This window comes from Siphateles boraxobius, unplaced genomic scaffold (genome assembly GCF_051911475.1).
Source record: "Siphateles boraxobius isolate OS27281-9 unplaced genomic scaffold, OSU_SipBor_1 53, whole genome shotgun sequence".
Taxonomy (NCBI): Eukaryota; Metazoa; Chordata; class Actinopteri; order Cypriniformes; family Leuciscidae; genus Siphateles; species Siphateles boraxobius.
In genome coordinates, this window is record NW_027509175.1 from 3,502,075 (window position 1) to 3,522,705 (window position 20,631).

A 20,631-nucleotide genomic window follows, 5' to 3' on the forward strand; every position below is an offset into this window, starting at 1 on the left:
GTGACATGAGGGAATCGTTACACCCCTAGCTTTTACTAGTGCTACTTTATGAAAGAAAAAAACTAAATAATTTACAGTAAGAAAAAGACAAGGGGCACAGAGAAAAAAAAAACTAAATTAGAAAGAAACACAGGAAACACCCCTAAGTTGTGGTCTGTCTATATGCTTGCTAATTGATTACTGTATTCATGAGATGCACCTTTGAGTAATTTAGACAACTGGTTGATTGTTTGTTGAACTAAGACTTTACATTCCTTCATGAGTGAGAGTCAATTTCACCTGCAAGATTCATCAATTCACGTTTTTTTACAAAAGGTCTAATAGAATTGTGTAAAACTATGCTTGACAGTTATGACAAATAGTTCAACAATTTTGCATGTAATGGCTTATGCAAGGAACTAATGCTTAGATGTTTTTAGGGGTAAGATTATTCAACAGAGAACCATATACTATGTTTTGATCAACATGACATGAGCAATTGAAAATGTGAAAAAAAGCTGACACTTGTACATTATCAATTGCAATATGTACAAAAGCAATTGAAATTTGTTCAAAGGAATAAGAAATTGCTTTAATGATGTGCACAAGTGACTAGATGATTTGGAATGTGTACAAGTAGTATCAAGAATTGCACTTTTGATCTAAGAAATGCACCAAAGCGACTGAGAAAAACTGTAATGTCCTAGATTTTCTTTTCATCATAACTCCAGTATTATACCATTCAAATTAAACTGGCTCATGAAATGAGTTTGAAAATAATTAAAAATAAACACGAAATGATGAACACATGCAAATATGTTTATTTGGGAAAGGAAACCAAATCACTTTCTTTCCGTTTGTTTACTTTGAATGTTATTTCTCAGCAATGTTAGTGCCATTGACGTTTGGCAGAGTCCAGGGTATTTGATTTACTTTCTGTGAAGAAAAGAATGGACATATGTTACTACATCTCCCAGTCTCTGTCTTTTTATTTCTTTATTTTCTTTCCATTTTCTATCAATTTTTTGACTGGGTAGATGCTGGCAGAGGCAGTCTTTGAGGCTTTCGGATCAAATTTACCATGAAATAGAACATCTTCATAAAAGGATGAGGTCAGTGCTTTGGTTAGGACTCACTCTTCTGGCACCTCCACTGTCATTTGGAAAAGCAGAGAGGTCTTATAAAGCTTACGAACTCTGGGAGAGAAGCTAAACATCAGAGGAGATTGAGGTCCATAAAAAGCATTCTCATTCTTCACTGTGTTTTGTGCTCATAAAATTTGACGCACTATTAAAAACGTGTTTTGAGTGTAAAACAAACACCCTTTAGGGTTTGTTTCTGTTTAAACATATGTACTCATTTTGTGTTATTGCACTTTATTTACCCTTTAATTGTGTTTTAAAATGAGATTTGAAGGTGAAATATGATTAAATCTGTTTCCAAGGGCTTTGAAAAACTTTGTTGAGTCTTGAGATGCAGATTCATCACAAATTCAGTGTGGATTTCATTCTTATTGTTGAATGCCATCTGTACTACAGTGTTTAAAAGTAAAAAAGAGATTAAAAATAGCTTTCCTAAACAATTAAGAACTTGTCTAAGACAAAACAGTTCACTTGGATTGAATAGCGTCTAAGAAGATTGTTGAAAATTAATTTAAGTTGTATTCTTCTCTAAATAATGAATGTTTTTTGAGATGCCTCATTGGCATTCATAAGGGATAAACGTTTTATATAAAGCGTCTAGAGGTAGACAGAGAGCTCACAACCCCCAGGAGGCAAATGACTGAAACCATATGAAAACGCTTTACAGTTTTCACCTTTTAACTATTACAGTTGTTGTTTATATTTTCACTATCATTCTCACCTCAAATATCTCCTGCTTTTTCAGTGAATTTACACCATGAGACCCAGCAGTATTTGGTCATGAAGAACAACATTCAAAGGGACAGTTGAGTCACTTTTGCATGTGGTTTTCAGCGAAAAAAAAAACAAAACGGGATTTGCTATCCACCTCTGGTTTGATTTAACCTGCAATCATTGTTATTGTTTTCAGTGCAAATTCACCTCCTTTCTATGTAAATTACGTTTATTATATATCGTGTCTTATTAATATATATTTTTTTTATTACCTGGTGCAATTCATGTTGAATTATTTACTGCCCACGCAATGTAATTTTAAATAGATGTTGGTTTTGATTTTCTGTTGATCATGGCAGCAGTAATTCGTCAAATGATGTACACGAGCATTACAACCAGGCATATATCCAGATATGGAGATAAGTTTGCTTTCTGAGAATTATGTGATGGAGCGATGCTGTACACTCACAGTAAAAGTACTACCATTCAAATATTTTGAGGTCGATAAGACATTATGAAAGATGCTGCATGTTTTATATTTATACTGTTAGCAGTATAAACAGTGAAATAGTATTACAGTTTAATAATATTTAATAATATTCCCCCCAATATACAACCCCAAATCAGAAAAAGTTGGGACATTTTTGTAAAATGCAATAAAATCAAGAATATGTTATTTGTTCATTCTTTTTAACCTTTTTTTAACTGACAAAAGTACAAATAAAAGTTTTCCAATGTTTTCACTGACCAACATAATGGTATTTTGTAAATATGAACAAATTTTTATTATGATGGCTGCAACACACCCCAAAAAAGTTGGGACAGAGACATGTTTACCACTGTGTCACATCACCTTTCCTTTTAATTACACTTGTTAATCATTTGGGAGTTGAGGATACTAATTGTTGGAGTTTTGCTAGTGGAATATTTGGTCAGTCTTGTCTGATACAAGACAGCCGCTCAACAGTCTGTGGTCATCGTTGCCTGATTCTCCTTTTCATGATGGGTCATACATTTTCCATAAGAGACATATCTGGACTGCAGTAAACAGGCAGGCACATCCCTTCTATGGTGCAGAGTGTCTAGAAACCACTCAGTTTTAGCACGTGCAGAATAAGGCCTGGCATTGTCGTTTCCTTCCCATGAAAGATGTCATCTTGATGGCAGTTTATGTCTCTGTACAATCCAAATATATGCCTCGATGTCAATGGTACCTTCACAATAATGCAAGTTACCCATGCCGTTTGCAATGATGCACCTCAATACCAGGACAGATGTTTGCTTTTGCACCTGTCGCTGGTGAAAGTCTGGTTGGTCCCTTTCGTCTTTGGGACTGAGAACTCGATGTCCATTTTCTCCCAAAAACAAGCTGAAATATGGACTCATCTGACCACAGCAGATATTTCCACTTTCTTCTAGACCATCTGAGATGAGCTCAGGCCCAGAGAACTCGCCGGCATCTCCACATAGAACTGATGTAAAGCTTTCTCCTTGCGTAACAGAGATTCAAGTGGCATTTCTTGATGCAGCGTCAGACTGTGTTCAGTGAAAATGGTTTTCCAAATTACTCCTGAGCACATGTGGCTGTATTTGACTGAGTAGCATGATGGTATCTTGTGCAATGGGCTCAGAGGTCACGCACATTCAACAGAGGTCTACAGCCTTACCCAACACAGACTGAGAGTTCTCTGGATTCCCTGAATCTTGTGACAATATTATGTATGGAAGATGATGAAAGGCATAAATGCTCTGCAATCTTGCATTGAGAAATGTGATTTTTTAATTGTTTGACAATTCTCTCATGATATTTGGCACAAAGTGATGAGGCATGACCCATCTTTGCTTAAAAAGACTGAGAAGCACTTTTACAACCAAACATGATACCCTCAACTATTACCAATTCACCTGCTCATTTTGGACTCTTTCAAAATAGTTGGATAATCTAATTTGGATAATCTTTTCACTTTTATTTGGTCTCTGTCCCAACTTTTTTGGGGCGTGTTGCAGCCATCAAAATCAAAATTTGTTCATATTTACAAAATACAATTATGTTGGTCAGTCGAAACATTGGAAAACGTTTCTTTGTACTTTTGTCAGCTAATAAAAGGTTAAATAGAATGAACAAATCACAGATTCTTGATTGTATTGCATTTTACAAAATGTCCCAACTTTTTCTGATTTGGGGTTGTAAGACATTGCATACCCAAACTAGAATAGATATGACCGTACACGATTATTTTTGTAAATGTATGTGGCTGAGGCTCATATTTTATATTAAAGGTATTGATTCATTTTCAAAACTTCTGACACACAATAAGAAATTACTGTTACTGCATGATTTTAAAGTTCCCCTGTAGTCAATTGTATCCCTTTAAACTCATCTTTGATCACCAAAATTACATTTTTAAAGTAAAGCACATAGTTCATCATAAGATTGTAATATACGAAGATCATATACACAATTCACCCGCTACATTGCTAAATGTACCAATTTTTTTCATATCAACAGAAAATACCAGGATAGTCTGGCTTCTCTTGAGACTCCCCTGCTTCGCAGCATAGTTAATGATATGCCTGAACGTTGACGCGATTGGTTACAACATATTTGTGACATAGACTGCAAGGCAGATTTCAAACCGCGTTTCTGAGACTGCCTTTGGTTCACAGCAGTTTTAAGGAGAAAATACTCATCAATGGTGTTGACATAAATTTGCACATGGTTTGTCTTAAAGCATTTTAGACATAACTGAAAGAGCTGAAAGATAACACCACATAGACATATAAACAACATTAAAAACAGTTTTTCACCACAGCGGTCTTTAAGAGTTAAGCAGAGGTCAGAAATTGAAGCTTGAGTCGAAGACCTTTTTAATGATGTATAGTTTGTCAAGCTAATTACTAGCCTGGGAAAACCCAGACAAACTTCCGGCAAATTTAGATGTTAATAACAAGTTAGTCTGGCGAAGAGCCCATTCAAGCTCATTTCCAATCTTTTCCAAACACAAACGTTGAGGCGGGCTTTACAAGATGACGATCAATCTGATTGGTTTTAAGGTCTATCCAATTGTGCCCAGAGGCATTTGAGCGATGTCCGTTGGTGACGCCCCTTTGGAAATGATCTGTGAATGAACCTTCCCCAGACCCTAACTCAGTTACGACTGAGAAGGGTCTGCTTTTAACCAGGCTAGCTAATTACACTCTTATGCATTAAATCAGTAACAGATAAAAATAGCTGTTTTCTATTGTAATATGTTTTAAAATGTAATTTATTCCTGTAATGGCAAAGCAGAATTTTCAGCACCATTACTTCAGTCTCCAGTGTCACATGATCCTTCAGAAATCATTCTAATAACATTTCACATTATCAGTGATGAAAACAGTTGTGATGTTTTTGTTTTTGTTACTTTTGATGCACCCCTGCTTAATAGAAGTATTCATTTCGACTAGAGATGCGCGGTTGGCGGTTATAGCCGCGGACTCCTCGGATAAACCGCGGATCGGGTGGATGACGTGACGAAAAAAAATATTTGCATTAAATTCGGGCGGGTGGCGGGCGGTTTCTAGTCTTGCGGCTGTCATCATCAGCGCCTTGTATCAGCGGATGGCGGGCGGGAAAGCTGGTCAAAAACGTTGGTGCGGATGGATGGCGGACGGATGATGAGTTTTGTGATGCGGTTGCAGATGAAATAATAGCCCATCCGCGCATCTCTACCATCGACCAACTCGGCCTGGATTGGTCACCGCCTAAGGAGCCCGCGCCCAATAGGCTCGACGGCTGCTTCCTTCACAGCCGCCGCCCCCCGCCCGTCTCCAGATCTGCGCCATTTCTGCCAGAGCTTCATGCCGAGCTTTCTAAGTCGTGGAATGCACCATTCTCCGCGAGGCTCCACTCACATGTCTCCTCGGCGCTCTCCCGAGTGGACGGCGCCGACGAGAAGGGGTACACAGCTATCCCCCCAGTGGAAGAGGCGGTCGCAGCGAACCTTTGCCCGTCCTATGCCAGATGGCGCTCAAAGTCTGCCCTCACGTCTAAAGCCTGCAGGACCACCTCAGCCCTTGTCGGACACGCGTTCGCCGCCGCCGCCGGACAAGTTGCTTCCGCCCTGCACTCGATGGCTGTGCTGCAGATCCTCCAAGCTGATCTCCTCCGCGAATGGGACGAGAGAAGCAAGGATCCGGCTGCCATCACGGATTTAAGGAGCGCGACGGATCTCTCCCTTCGCACGACGAAATCCGCTGCTCAGGCAATGGGCATATGCATGGCCTCGCTCACCATCACAGAGAGGCACCTCTAGGTGACGCTTGCGGATATGAGGGAGTCAGAGCGCTCCGCGTTTTTCGACGCGCCGCTCTTCCCCACTGGTCTCTTCGGCCCAGAGGTGAACGGGCTCGTCGACTGCTTCTCCGAAGTACAGAAGACCTCGCAGGCCATGAACTTTTCCTGTCTTGACGTTCTAGCTCCTCTGCAAGCCGCCCACATGAGCCGCCTGCACGACACGCTAGCCAGCACCCAGCTCAGCCCCAGCCTTCGCAGCGTCGACAGACGACTGCCCTAGATCACTCTCTTCTGGACGCAGGCCGCCTCCTCCCCGGGGACCCCGGCCGAAGGTTGTGCTGAAGCCTGAGCAGGCAAAGTCCTCCTAGCAACATCAGAGAGGAAAAGACGGATGGGTCTCGCTGCGGCCGAAGCACAGTCAAAATATCTCGTCCTGTCAGTCCCCTCAGAGAAGGCTACTGCAGACACAATTTTAGCAGCTAACGAGTCGGTAACACAGCCCTCTCGCCTGTACACAAACACCGTTTTTACGGCGACCCAGAGAAATCTCAGAAAGAGTATAAATTCTGGTTATCCGGCTCACGCCGACGGTGTTTTAAGTGCAGAAAAAGTGCCCACAAGTCAGTGCTCACCCCTACACATAAACACACGTGTCTCACACTGGGAGGTGATGGCGCAGTGGATAAGACACATGCCTTTGGTGTGAGAGACCCGGGTTCGAATCCACTGTGAGACACCAATGTGTCCCTGACCAAGACACTTAACCTAGTTGCTCCAGAGGCGTGCAACCTCTGACATATATAGCAATTGTAAGTCGCTTAGGATAAAAGCGTCAGCTAAATGAATAAATGTAAATGTAAATGTCACACGCTCACAGAGCCCACTCTTATAAAGCTGGCAAATGCCGCTCGAGTGCTAGATGTAGAGAATGTGCCCACAAATCTTTGCTCACACCTACTCGCTGCCCGCTCTGTTACACGGCAACAGCTTCACAGCGGCCAAGTAATGAATGTAAGTCACATGCCCGCCCACGAGCGTTCACGCTTACTGAAAAACACTTCTCCCCAGGCTCCGCTCGCACTAAATGCCATCACAAAATGTTCCCCATTCCCAGTAATCGGGTCATCTCAAGTGCTACAGACAGTCACAGCTGACAGCGAGCCACCGTTCCTGAGATCCGAGGGCGCGCGCGCCCGCCCCACAAACACCTCCGGTTCAGTTTCCCGAGCCCGCGAAGCGCGGCGATCGGAACCCGGAGTCCATTCTGCCCCTAGCTATACATGTAGAAGCATGGAAGGCTATTCCAGGTGTGTCAGAATGGGTTCACAATAAGACAGGGCTATTAACTTCAGTTCGCTCGCCGTCCCCCTCGCTTTCGAGCACAGACCAAGACGAAAGTGAAAGCGGATATAGCGCATCTACTCCGCGCAGAAATAGCCAAACTGCTGTGCAAAGGGGCCATAAAACCAGTACCTCCTTCTCTGAACAAGTCAGCCTTATTTTCTCGTACCCAAGAAGGACGGAGGTCTAAGACCTATCTTAGATCTGAGATATTTGAACAAAGCTCTCATGAGACGGCCGTTCAAAATGCTCACGACCAGACAAATCCTTGCGCAAATTCGCCCGAGGGACTGGTTTATCTCTCTCGATCTGAAAGATGCATACTTTCAGATCCCGATAGTCCCCCGTCACAGGCCATTCTTGAGATTCGCCTTTGACGGCCAGGGATATCAATACACCGTCCTCCCGTTCGGCCTGTCTTTTGCACCCCGTACATTTACGAAGTGCATGGATGCGGCTCTCGCCCCCTTGGAAGTGAAAGGGCTGCGAATTCTGAACTACTTGGATGATTGGCTGATTTTAGCACAGTCAGAGATAGAACTGTTATCTCACAGAACAGTGCTTCTCAGCCGTCTGGAAAGCTTGGGCCTCATGGTCAACTGGACCAAGAGCTCTCTACTGTCCAGTCAGACAGTTTCCTTTTGTAGGAATAGAACTGGACTTTGTGGCTGTGAGGGCCCGCCTATGGACACAGCACGCACGCCCTGTTCGACACCTGGCCGCGTCTTTCCAGGAGGGCAGCATCACATCTCTGAAGACATTCCAGAGGATGCTAGGCTGCATGACATCAGCTGCGGCTGTGCTTCAGCTTGGCTTGCTGCGCATGCGCCCGCTACAACGCTGGCTGAACGCCCAAGTGCCTCACCAGACTTGGGTTTCAGGCTACGAATCAGAGTGACTCAGAGTGACTCAGAGCTGCGTTTTGGCTCTGCAGCCCTGGTTAGCGGCCGAGTGGTATCAGCGGGGAGTGACAGTGGGGGCTGTCTCACACCGAAAGGTCATCTCGACGGACGCCTCCAACTCAGGCTGGGGCGCCGTCTTCGAGGGCAGACCGGTCTTTGGCCTGTGGTCAGACCAAGAGAGACGCTTCCACATATACTGTCTGGAAATGATAGAGGTCGAGAACGCGCTCAAACGCTTCCTCCCATTCATACAGGACCACCATGTGCTAGTCCGCTCAGACAACATGTCTGTGGTGTCCTACATAAACCGTCAGGGCGGTGTCAGGTACAGAAGCCTCTGCCATCTGACAGAATGCCTTCTTGTATGGCCTCAGTACCTCCTGCGCTCGCTGAGAGCTGTGCATGTGCCAGGCCACTTGAACGGCAGTCCAGACAAACTGTCCAGGAACTACGTTCTCCCAGGGGAATGGTCCCTGCACCCCCACACAGTCCAGTTACTGTGGCGCCTCTTTGGCAAAGCAAAAGTCGACCTGTTTGCGTCAAAAGACAACGCTCATTGTCCGCTGTTCTTTTCAAAGAACGAGGATGCGCTGGCCCAAATCTGGCCCAGCAATGCCACTTTATGCTTTCCCTCCAGTCTCTCTGTTACCACAGGTAATCAAGAGGATCAGGGAAACCTGCTACTCGGTGCTCCTTATAGCCCCGCGCTGGGAGAATCAAACTTGGTTCCCGGAGCTGATGCGGCTGTCTCACACAGCCCCTTGGCCGATCCCGGTGAGGAGAGATTTCCTCTCTCAAGCCCGCGGCTCAGTCTGGCATCCCCATCCAGAGTGCTGGTCTCTGCACCTATGGTTAATCAACGGGTACCCGTTGTCCTGCCAGAAGGAGTGATGAACACGATTACACAATCCAGATCTCCCTCTACGAGGTGGCTTTACGCGTCTAAATGGTCGGTGTTCTCCAAATGGTGTGCTGATAGAAATCTAGAACCACAAACGTGTGGGGTCCCGGGGTTTGCTTGGCTTCCTTCAAGAGTTGCTGGATAAGGGCAGGTCCCCATCCACGCTCAAAGTCTATGTGGCGGCCGTTGCAGCGTTCGCTGAGTCGACACGCGGCCAGTCAGTAGGAAGAGACGAGCTCGTCATCCGCTTCCTTAGAGGAGCCAGAAGGATGAAGACCTTTCTTTGGTCTTCGAGGCCCTGAAAGCTTTCCCCTTCGAACCGATACTCAGTGGACCTAAAGTACCTTTCCTCAAAAGCGTTTTTCTGACAGCTCTATCGTCAGTTAAACGTGTGGGGGATTTGCATGCGCTATCTGTTAGCGCAGCGTGTCTTGAGTTTGGGCCAAATGACTCTAAAGTCATCCTTAAGCCAAGACATGGTTATGTCCCTAATGTCCCTCGGCTATTCCAGCATCCGATAGTGAGGGTGATGTTAATTTCCTCTGCCCGTCAGGGCGCTGATGGCTTACATTATGCGCTCCGCCTCTTTCAGGCGTTCGGATCAGCTCTTTGTCTCGTTTGGTGGGCGCACCAAGGGTCTCGCCGCCTCGAAACAGAGCCTGTCTAGATGGATAGTGAAAGCTATCGCATCCGCTTATAAGTCTAAAGGTCTGCAATGCCCCTTGGGCATCAGGGCGCATTCCACCCGAAGTGTGGCCTCGTCGTCAAGTCAAGTCAAGTCATCCTCATTTATATAGCGCTTTTAACAATGTAGATTGTTTCAAAGCAGCTTTACAGAGATAAAGATATAATTTAAGGTAACAGAGATTGGTTTGGTTTTATAGTGGCTCTTGAAAAATGTTTTTTCCAGCTAAAGTTAGTTTTGATTGATTCACTTCCATCTAAATGATAGTTTGTTATTAAATTAGGGGCCGCTAAGACGACACCGTTCTCTCTAAACAGACTTTGAACGTGAACCTGTGATAGACGCTGATGGCGTTCACATGCGCATTAAGAATTGATTCTATAGTTATGTGCGTTTGAATATATGTGCGCAGGTTTATAATTCCTTACAAACCATGCCTAAACAAACTACTTGTCTATAAATTTTGATGCAGAAATTTTATTTTATCTTATCACTTTGGGTAGGTACGCGAACCGAAAAATTCCACAACTCTTTATCTGTAGAGTGGTATAGGGATCCTCCATAGGGAGAGGCTAGTTGGCACTTCAGCACTGCATTGTCATCGGGTCCAGGCGAAAGTCCTTCGTCAGATCTGGAAACGGCCTGGATCCGGCAGGCTGCGAGAAAACCTCGGGATAAACAAAGACACTAAAATTAGCATAGACGGCATTCTTCTTATGATGTAACGAGTACATCAGGATTTGAGGGAAGTGTTCCCAGTTCCGGCTGACCTAATCTAAGCAGCCTAATATTAAATTATAGAAGTCTATAGAGTGTTATGTGAATGCTAGGTCAAAGAGATGTGTTTTTAGTCTAGCTTTGAACTGACAGACTGTGTCTGCTTCCCGGACAATGTTAGGAAGATTGTTCCAAAGTTTTGGTGCTAAATAGGAAAAGGATCTACCGCCAGCAGTCGATTTAGATATTCTAGGTATTATCAACTGGCCGGAGTTTTGAGATCGCAATAGACGTGAAGGACTATAATGCGTTAAGAGCTCACTCAAGTACTGCGGAGCTAAACCATTTAGTGCTTTGTAAGTAATCAGCAATATTTTAAAATTTATACGATGTTTAATAGGGAGCCAATGCAGTGTTGACAGAACCGGGCTAATATGGTCGTACTTCCTGGTTCTGGTAAGAACTCTAGCGGCTGCGTTTTGGACTAGCTGTAGTTTGTTTATTAAGCGTGCAGGGCAACCACCCAGTAGAGCATTACAATAATCTAGTCTTGATGTCATGAACGCATGAACTAGTTGTTCCGCATTTGTCAATGAGAGCATATGACGTAATTTAGATATATTTTTAAGATGGAAAAATGCGGTTTTACAGACACTAGACACATGACTTTCAAATGAAAGATTGGTATCAAAGAGCACACCCAGGTTCCTAACTGACGGCGAAGACTTAACAGAGCAGCCAACAAGTGTTAGACGGTATTCTAGGTTATTACGTGTGGAAGTTTTTTTTTTCCAATAATTAGAATCTCTGTTTTTTCAGAATTTAGTAGTAGGAAATTACTAGTCATCCAATTTTTAATATCAACTATGCATTCCGATAATTTTGTGAATTGGTGAGTTTCGTTAGGTTTGGAAGAAATATAGAGCTGAGTATCATCAGCAAAACAGTGAAAGCTAATTCCATGTTTCCTAATGATATCTCCTAAAGGTAGCATGTAGAGAGTGAACAGCAACGGGCCTAGTACTGAGCCTTGTGGTACGCCATACTGAACTTGTGATCGATAAGACATCTCTTCATTTACTGCTACAAACTGGTAGCGGTCAGATAAATATGATTTAAACCATGCTAATGCAATTCCACTAATGCCAACATAGTTTTCTAGTCTATTTAAGAGAATGTTGTGCTCAATGGTGTCAAATGCAGCACTAAGATCAAGTAACACTAATAGAGAGATACAACCACGATCGTATGATAAGAGCAAATCATTTGTGACTTTAATGAGAGCTGTCTCAGTGCTATGGTGCGGTCTAAATCCTGACTGGAAATCCTCGCAGATACCATTTCTTTTAAGAAACGAACACAGTTGTGAAGATACTGCCTTTTCTAGTATCTTTGACAGAAAAGGTAGATTTGAGATCGGCCTGTAATTGACTAATTCTGTAGGATCGAGTTGCGTTTTTTTAACAAGCGGTTTAATCATAGCCAGCTTAAAGGTTTTTGGTACGTATCCTAGAGACAAAGATGAATTAATGATGTTAAGAAGAGGATCTATGACTTCTGGAAGCATCTCTTTCAGTAGTTTAGTCGGTATAGGGTCTAACATACATGTTGTCAATTTAGATGAATTAACGAGTTTGCAAAATTCTTCCTCTCCTATGGCAACAAATGAATCAAATTTTACCTCGGGGAGACTATAATGCACTCCCTGATGTGATGCTGTAGTAGACGGTTGCATAGTTATAATTTTGTCCCTAATATTATCAATCTTATTAGTGAAGAAGTTCATAAAGTCATTACTGCTGTGTTTCTTGGAAACTTCTGGGCTTGAAGCTTTCTTTTTCGTTAGTGTTGCCACTCTTTCAAATAAATACCTTGGATTATGTTTATTTTCTTCTAATAGGGTTGAAAAATAAGCAGACTTAGCAATCGAGCTCTCCTTCCATGAAATCCGAAATACCTCTAGTTTTGTTTTCTTCCAGTTGCGCTCCATTTTTCTGGCTGCTCTCTTAAGGGCCCGGGTGTGCTCGTTGTACCACGGTGTTGGACTATTTTCTTTAATCTTCTTTAAGCGCAACGGAGCAACTGTATCTAAAGTGCTGGAAAGGAGAGAGTTAAAAGTTTCTGTTGCAATATCAAGTTCTTCTAAGCTATCTGGGATGCTGAGATGATGATACTGATTAGGAAGATTATTGATAAAGCAATCTTTAGTGGCAGAAGTGATAGGTCTAACATACTTGTAACACGGAGTTGGCTTTGCAGCCTTGGCTAAATGTAATTTACATGAGACTAGATAATGATCTGAGATGTCGTCGCTCTGCTGCAGAATTTCAACAGGATCAACATTGATTCCATGTGATAATATTAGATCTAGAGTATGATTACGACAATGAGTAGGTCCTGACACGTGTTGTCTAACTCCAATAGAGTTAAGAATGTCTTTAAATGCCAATCCCATTGCATCTTTTCCATTATCTACATGTATATTAAAATCACCAACAATTAGGACTTTATCTGCAGTCAATACTAATTCTGATAGAAAGTCAGCAAATTCTTTGATAAAATATTTATGGTGCCCTGGTGGCCTGTAGACAGTTGCCAGCAGAATTCTCAAACTTGATTTATCGTTTACATTATATATTTTTACATTAAGCACCAACACTTCAAAAGAAATATATTTTAAACTAGATTTTTTACTGGTTTTGAAAATATTACTATAAATTACAGCGACACCTCCCCCTTTGCCTTTCAGGCGAGGTTCATGTCGTGGGCTTGGTCCAGCGGAATTTCCATTCCCCGGGAACCCCTAGGACGCATGAAGTGGACGCTGGGCGCGCACGCCGTTGACAATGGGTTCCCGTAGCATAAGCTAGCTTACGCAATACGAGAGAACCTCTCGTAAGAGAACCTACTCGGTTAGATACGTAACCTCGGTTCTCTCTAGAAGAGGGAACGAGTATTGCGTAACCCGACCGTGTAGGCGCCTCGAGCGATTTTTCGCTTCAGCTGATGAAACCAGTGACGCAGCCTCTGAGCCTCGCTTTTATACACTAAGCCACCCCCATTTTGGCGGGCTGTGACGCGTAGAGGGTGTAAAGCACCCTAATTTTGCGTGATGTCACGCACGAGGTTCAGTGATAGGCTGCAGCAGTTTCCGCAGCGCAACCAATGAGCACGCAAGATAACCTGCTCTAGGTTTGCTGGCTGCTGCACTGCGTTGACAATAAATGCAAAATTAAGGATAATTTTTGGCTTCAATATCTCGAGCAAAGATAACTTTACCCTCTTCTAGAGAGGACCGAGGTTACGTATGTAACCGAGTATGTTTTAAAATGATATTCAGTAGTATTATTATTCTACCAATAACAGAACATTGAAAAAGGAAATAGATAATAGAAAAAAACATGGTTAACACTTTATTTTGCAGTTTCATTGTTTGACATGTTACATGTAGTTACTATTTAATTATGCATAATTACATGCAACTAACCCTAAACCAAACCTAGACTTATAGTAAGTATAGTTACTTAATATTACTCAGTACTTAAATGTTTAATTGCAGTGTAACAAATACACCTTAAAATAAAGTGTAACCAAAACATGATATGACATTAGCTATCAGTAGTAGATTATTTGGGCCATCTGTAATGGTCTTGGCTGTAGCACTTTCAAGTCAGAGAATCTTTGATGTCTAACGTAACATCATTCCTGATGCACATCTCCTGAAATGGCACAGAATAGCAAGGAAGCTAATATGAGCGCTCTCAGGCATATTAAATAAGATTAGGCAGGCAATCACCTGAAACAATGTGTCTAGCCAAGGGCTACACTGCCCCATCAGAGACATTCAACTGCCGCCATTTATTTAATGTAATAGAATGTAATTCAGTTTGTAATTTAGAATGATTAATTGTATTATACTGTAGGAACATCAGTGATCCCAAAGGGAGAATCAGACGGGTACTGTCACTAATATTTGTCTGACTGTCTGCTTCATGTTTACGGATAAAGCTCACATCTGGATGAATCATGGAGTCCTGAGGACATGACTGGAATCAGCCTCTCTCATTTAATCACAGTACCTAAAATGCATACAATAACAGACTGTTGAATACAAAAATGGAAGTTTATTGACTGATGGCCTCTTTAATGGATTTTCAAAAATGAACAAATGTGCAAAGGTGAACAAATAAGACTATTCAGTATAAAATAAAATCTCACTTTAGTCCACCAAAATGCAGACTTTTCTCTGTAAAAGTTTTCTTGCGATCCTCGCTGTGAATAACAAACATTTCAATGTGCTTAACTACCTGTGTTCTCCCATCTTCAGGAAAAAGAAACAGGCATATAAGCAGAAGGTATGAATCATTAAAAGGTTTATGACTTCAGACATTTCAGATGACAATTCTATCTTCTTTCTCCCTACAGAAATAAAATTTGATTAGATATTATAAGGTCAACAAAATATTGATGCATCCATCAAATATTATTTTCCAGGACTATCTCAGATTATTGCAGTCCCCACAAGAGTTTATTTACTTGGATTATGCTGAGGGGGTTGAATCCAAAGGGATGTGAAAGTTGCTTTCTTTCAAAAATGTTTCAAGGATGATTTCCATTCATTTCAATGAAAATCATTATCCATATTAGAAAGAGATACATACACAGAAAAACCCCATCTTTTTTTTTTATGTGAATGGAGATTCTGACCAATCTTTTGCTGAACTGAAACCCCCAGGTGTCCCGTTAACACCAAGGAACCTGGAAAAAGTTATCTGTTAGAATTAACATTCATCTCTCTGGCAGTAGCTTGTATTCTGCTGCCCCGAGTCAGAATGGCATGAAAATTAGTGGCATTCATACATTAGTGAATTGAAAATTGAGCATAACATTTTTGAGCTTTTTCAAACTTTTTTTAGGGAACATTTTGTTTCCTTGGTAACACTGTCTTTTAATAGCTTTTGCATTACACAGGAATTAAGAGATTTAGCAAGAGAATAGTTTATCACATATCTAAAGGTGATAACTTTTCAAGTCAGCCATCTTGTTTTGTTTATGGCCCACTTAATCATCATAGGCCATGTATACACTGTAAAGTTTCACGAGTGACAACCGGGGTGGGTCAAAATAAGTCTGACTACTTCCCACACCGTTTCGAGCAATTTATTGATTTATTTTGTTAAAGTAAGGTGAATTTACTTTGTTGTATTGATGGAATCAATTGCTTCTTTATTGCCTTTGTTATGTGTCACTACATTGCTCGAAATAAAATTTCATTTCATTTTCATTTCATTTCACTTAATTTCACAACCACATTTAAATATGGGAAGGAATTCCCTAAAATATTGTTCCCTTTCAGTTGAGAACGTCAGACGTAGTCGACGGTCGACTGAATTGGGAGATCGCTAGAGAGCCTGTCTTCTTCGAGTACTATTGAACGAGCCAATGTAATTGGCGTGCGTGATTCGCATCACACACTCCGCCCCCGCGGCGCGGGTATAAATACGGAAGTGGATGCACGCACTAGTTGCCTTTCGCTTCGGAGCCGATCGTTTGATGTCTCTGAGAGTGCTGTTGTCTACAACGAGCGAATGTGTCGGTGTTCTTCAGGAAGACTCTCCCGGTGCTGGTGTTCTACAGCGCGAGTGCAGCGGTGATCGCGAGCTTTGAGCTCTCAACTGCTGTTTTAACAGCAACAAATTTCTAAATGTTTGTGTGTGTTGATGGCTGGTTAGAGGGCGGAAAAGTGAGTGCTTCACTGTTTCAGTTCTCTGTTCAGTGTTGCCGCGGTCATTCCCCTGTGTGCTCCGGCACTGGTGACGGTCCTATTTTCTGAAAGAGCAACACGGGTGCGTTTGCGTCTTTTTCAAGATGTCATTCCGCCCGTGCGTTTCTGGGTGCGGTCGTTCCCTGTCTCTCTCTGATTGTCACAACTGTTGTGTCACGTGTTTGGCTTACAGCACGCTGAGACAGCTTTTGTGGACAGCTCATGTTTTCACTGTGGGAACATGACTGTCGCAGTGTTGAGGGCGAGACTCGCCTTCGTTCGCGGAGAGCGAGTCCCCATTACCATGCCCCACCCTCGGGTGCTGTGTGGGATGGGTGACCGGAGGATAGTGTTGGATGTCCCGCCCGGTAACCATTCCCTGTGGGCTCCTCACTCCTCCCTTCCACTGCAACCACTGGAGCCTCCTGTGTTGTCTGCTGGTCCATCTGTAATGGGTGGGCCAGCGGTTTCACTCGGGGCTCCCCTGGAGGACAGGACGCCGATTGCAGCATCGGTGAGCTGACTTCTAGAGATGATGACTCGGCTGCATTGTCTCCCTCCGGGAGTTCAATGTTGCCCGAGCCGGATCCAGAATTATCAGCTATGCTGAAACGGGCCGCCGAGGCTGCCGGGCTCGAGTGGAACCTCCACCGTGTCCCGTTCAGTCTCGGTTGGAATCTGGAGTTTGGTATCTTGGGGCGGGCCGCGCTGGTTCTCAGCTCGCCGCCCCAGTGCCTTTCTTTCCCGAAATGCATGGAGAGCTTATCAGGTGGTGAACAGCATCTTTCTCTGCCAGAAACTGCCTGAATAGCTTTTCCCCCTCATTACCCTTGATGGAGGAACGGTGAAGGGTTGCGAGGTGTCCCTCCATTGGAGCGGTCTGTCGACACAGGTGCACCTGTGTCCGGCGGCCGCTGCCTTTTGGGGGGATCCTCGTCTCCCCCCTAAGGCCTGTGAGTTTCGTCCGTTCCGACGGGCAGAGCTTACAAAGCCTGTGGGCAAGCCCCTTCCTCTTGCGTGCCATGGCGTTGCTGCAGGCTAGGGCACCCATGGCATGCACGAGGGTAATCCAGACCGTGCGCTCATAGGTGAGCACCGCACTGCATCCGACCTCACCCTCCGGGGTACGGGTGTCGTAGCGTGCGTGATCGGTCTGGCGATGTCCACCTTGGTGGTCCAGTAGCGCCTTCGTTGGCTCAGCCTGGTTGGTATGGCGGATGCGGACAAGGTTCGGTTCCTGGTCTCCCCAATTTCCCAGGTTGGGCTGGTCGGCGACGCGGTGGAGAACTGCATCAAACAGTTCTCTGCCGCTCAAGCGCAGACGGAGGTCATCCGGCACATCCTGCCCCGGTGGCCAGCTGCTGCCTCCACCCGCCGCCGGTGGCAGCTCCTCCGCCTGCTCGTCGCCGTGGGCGTTCTCCGGCCGCCGCTCCTGCTGGCCCTCCGCAGCAGCCTCCACCCAGGCCTCAGCAGGGAGCCGGCCGCAGTAGAGACGCCCAGCCCGCTCCAGGCGCTGCCAAGCCAGGTGGCAAGCGACAGCGAAAGCATTCCGGAGCGGGCCGCCCAGGAATGGATGAGATGCTCTTGGAGTGGCACGATCACTCCCTCCCCCCGGGTGAGGGCCGGGTGGAGCCTTTGTTTGTGTGTGTGTCTGTTCCACCGCTGGCTCCCTAAAAAAAAAAAAAAAAAAGCGGAGCAAGCGGTACCCACACTTCAAAGAGAGAGCAATTTCATCTGTTCCTGGGTCCCAAGAGGGCCAGTCTGGCGGGTGTGACCCTGTATAGCCTTACACCCCTCAGCTCCCCCTTGGTCGCCAGCAGGCAGCTTGGTGCGTTCGAGGACCCGGTCATCCGCCTTCTCACGCGCCCCCTGCCGCTTGTGGAGACAGGTAAGTGTTGCACAGCACACTAACACCACTCTCTCTACTTTGCTGCCCCACCTCAGGCTCGGCTACCCCGCTCAAGTCAGTGATAGTCATCACATTAGGTGTTGAGCAGACGTGCTCCTGAAAATTCAGTGATATTCATCACACCGAATGTTGAGCAGTGCTCCTGACTTGTGCGTGCTTATCTTATCCTGCTGGCGAAGGATTTGATATAGCCGCTCCTCCAGCCGGTACGAAGGCCAGTTGTAAACTCGTTCTTCGTGCTACTAGGGGGTGGGTCGTGACCATCTTGGCCCAAGATTGGTCTGCAGCTTTGACCTGAAAGACAGGTGCTTCAGATCTCTACCTCCCGCACCGCAGGCCATCCTGTGTGTTGCGTCTAAGGGTGGAGTATCAGTACAGTGTCCTTCCCCTCGAGTGCTCCAGAGCCCGTTGGGTCTTCAGGTCAACTGGAAGAGAGTAATCTCGCCCACGGTCTGAGTATCTCTTTTCTAGTTTTGGAGAGGTACTCGGTCCAACATGTCTCTCCAATGAGAATGTGTTCAGCTGGTGTTGAAGTGAGAAAGGGTCCCACTGAAAGAACTTTCAGAGGCTCCTGGGGTATATGGTAGTCGCAGCCTTTGGCTCCCTCCATATGTGACCGCTTCAGCGCTAGCTTCACGATCGAGTCCCGAGGTGACCGTGGCAGAGCAGCTCACCCTGTGTGACTATAGTTCATCCCGGTCTGCTGCCAAACCCTCTTCAACAGAGGGGCCATGTACAAAGGGCGTGTTTTAACGGGGGCCTGGGCGACCCCCGACTACACGGGCATTCGTGCCTCGAGTTGTTAGACATTGCGACCGTTGCGCAAGCTTCCCCTGCATGTCACAAACTCACCCGTCACCTCCTCCTTGGAGTCAGACGCTTCTGAGGGCGCCTTGTTCCACTCCTCCCGCTTACTCAATCGTGCCGCCATCGAGCCTCACGACAGTTATAGCCAGGGCAAGTGGAGACTCCATCCCCTGGGTCCGGCTGGGTCATGACCATTCCGGGGCCGCTCAGTTGCCCCCCCGGTTTTATTTTTCCGCCAGTGTTTGGGTAAACCGAGCGGACTACCCTTGGACAAACACTGGGACTCAGCTGCCCCAGGGGCCCGCAGAAATGCGTTTAACCCCAGTGAGCCTTCTAAAAGTGACTGCGACTCATGGTCGCCTTGCGCCTGCAAGTCAGTGAAATCATCACTCTTCATGTTGAGCAGAATTGCTCCTGAAACTCAGTGAAGTTCATCGCACTCAGGTGTTGAGCAGCAATGCTCCTGTAGCTCAGTGAGTCCATCACAGGTAGCTCAGTGAATTCATCACACGCAGTGCTGAGCAGAAATGCTCCTGGTGCTCAGTGAAGTTCCTCGCACTCAAGTGTTGAGCTGAAATGCTCCTGAAGCTCAGTGAGTTTATCACACTCAGGTGTTGAGCAGTAATGCTCCTGAAGCTCAGTGAACTTGTCACACTCAAGTGCTGAGCAGAAATGCTCCTGTCGTTCAGTGAAATTCTTCGCACTCTAGTGTTGAGCAGAAATGCTCCTGAAACTCAGTGAGTTTATCACACTCAGGTGTTGAGCAGGAATGCTCCTGAAGTTCAGTGAACTTGTCACACTCAAGTGCTGAGCAGAAATGCTCCTGTCGCTCAGTGAGGTTCTTCGTACTCAAGTGTTGAGCAGAAATGCTCCTGAAAATCGGTGAGTTTATCACACTCAGGTGTTGAGCAGGAATGCTCCTGAAGCTCAGTGAACTTGTCACACCCAAGTGCTGAGCAGAAAATGCTCCTGAAGCCCAGTGATCTTCACATGTTGTGTTGAGCAATGCTCCTGTCTTTTGCGCCCGTCGCTTGCACCTACGTGCCAAGTCAGGAGAGGAACAGGTCTTCATAGTTGCCCCTTATTGGCCCAACTAGACCTGGTTCCCTTCAACAGCCTTCCTGACTTCCCCTGAGAACTCTTTCGGGGACGGGGCACGATGGCACACGCGTTCTTCCCCCGGAGATTCCGGGTGGTCTTACATCTGAACGCGGAGGTTCAGGTGGCTATCACAGCAACATGTGATAGTTACCATCACTTCTGCGAGCACCCCCTAGAATTGGGTAGCGTGCTTACGCCTTTAGAAGTGGAACCTAGTCGTTGAGTGCGTCTTCTCTCCAGAGGAGATCCTGAAAGCTTTCGATCACTTCAGTGCTCTCTTTCCTGCAAAATGGGTTGCAGTAGGCTGTTTTCCTTCACCCTCAAAATGATGTTGCCTCGGTGTTTAAACGACGCTCATCGTGTTGCAGAAGTATGCAGAAGCACGTTCTGATC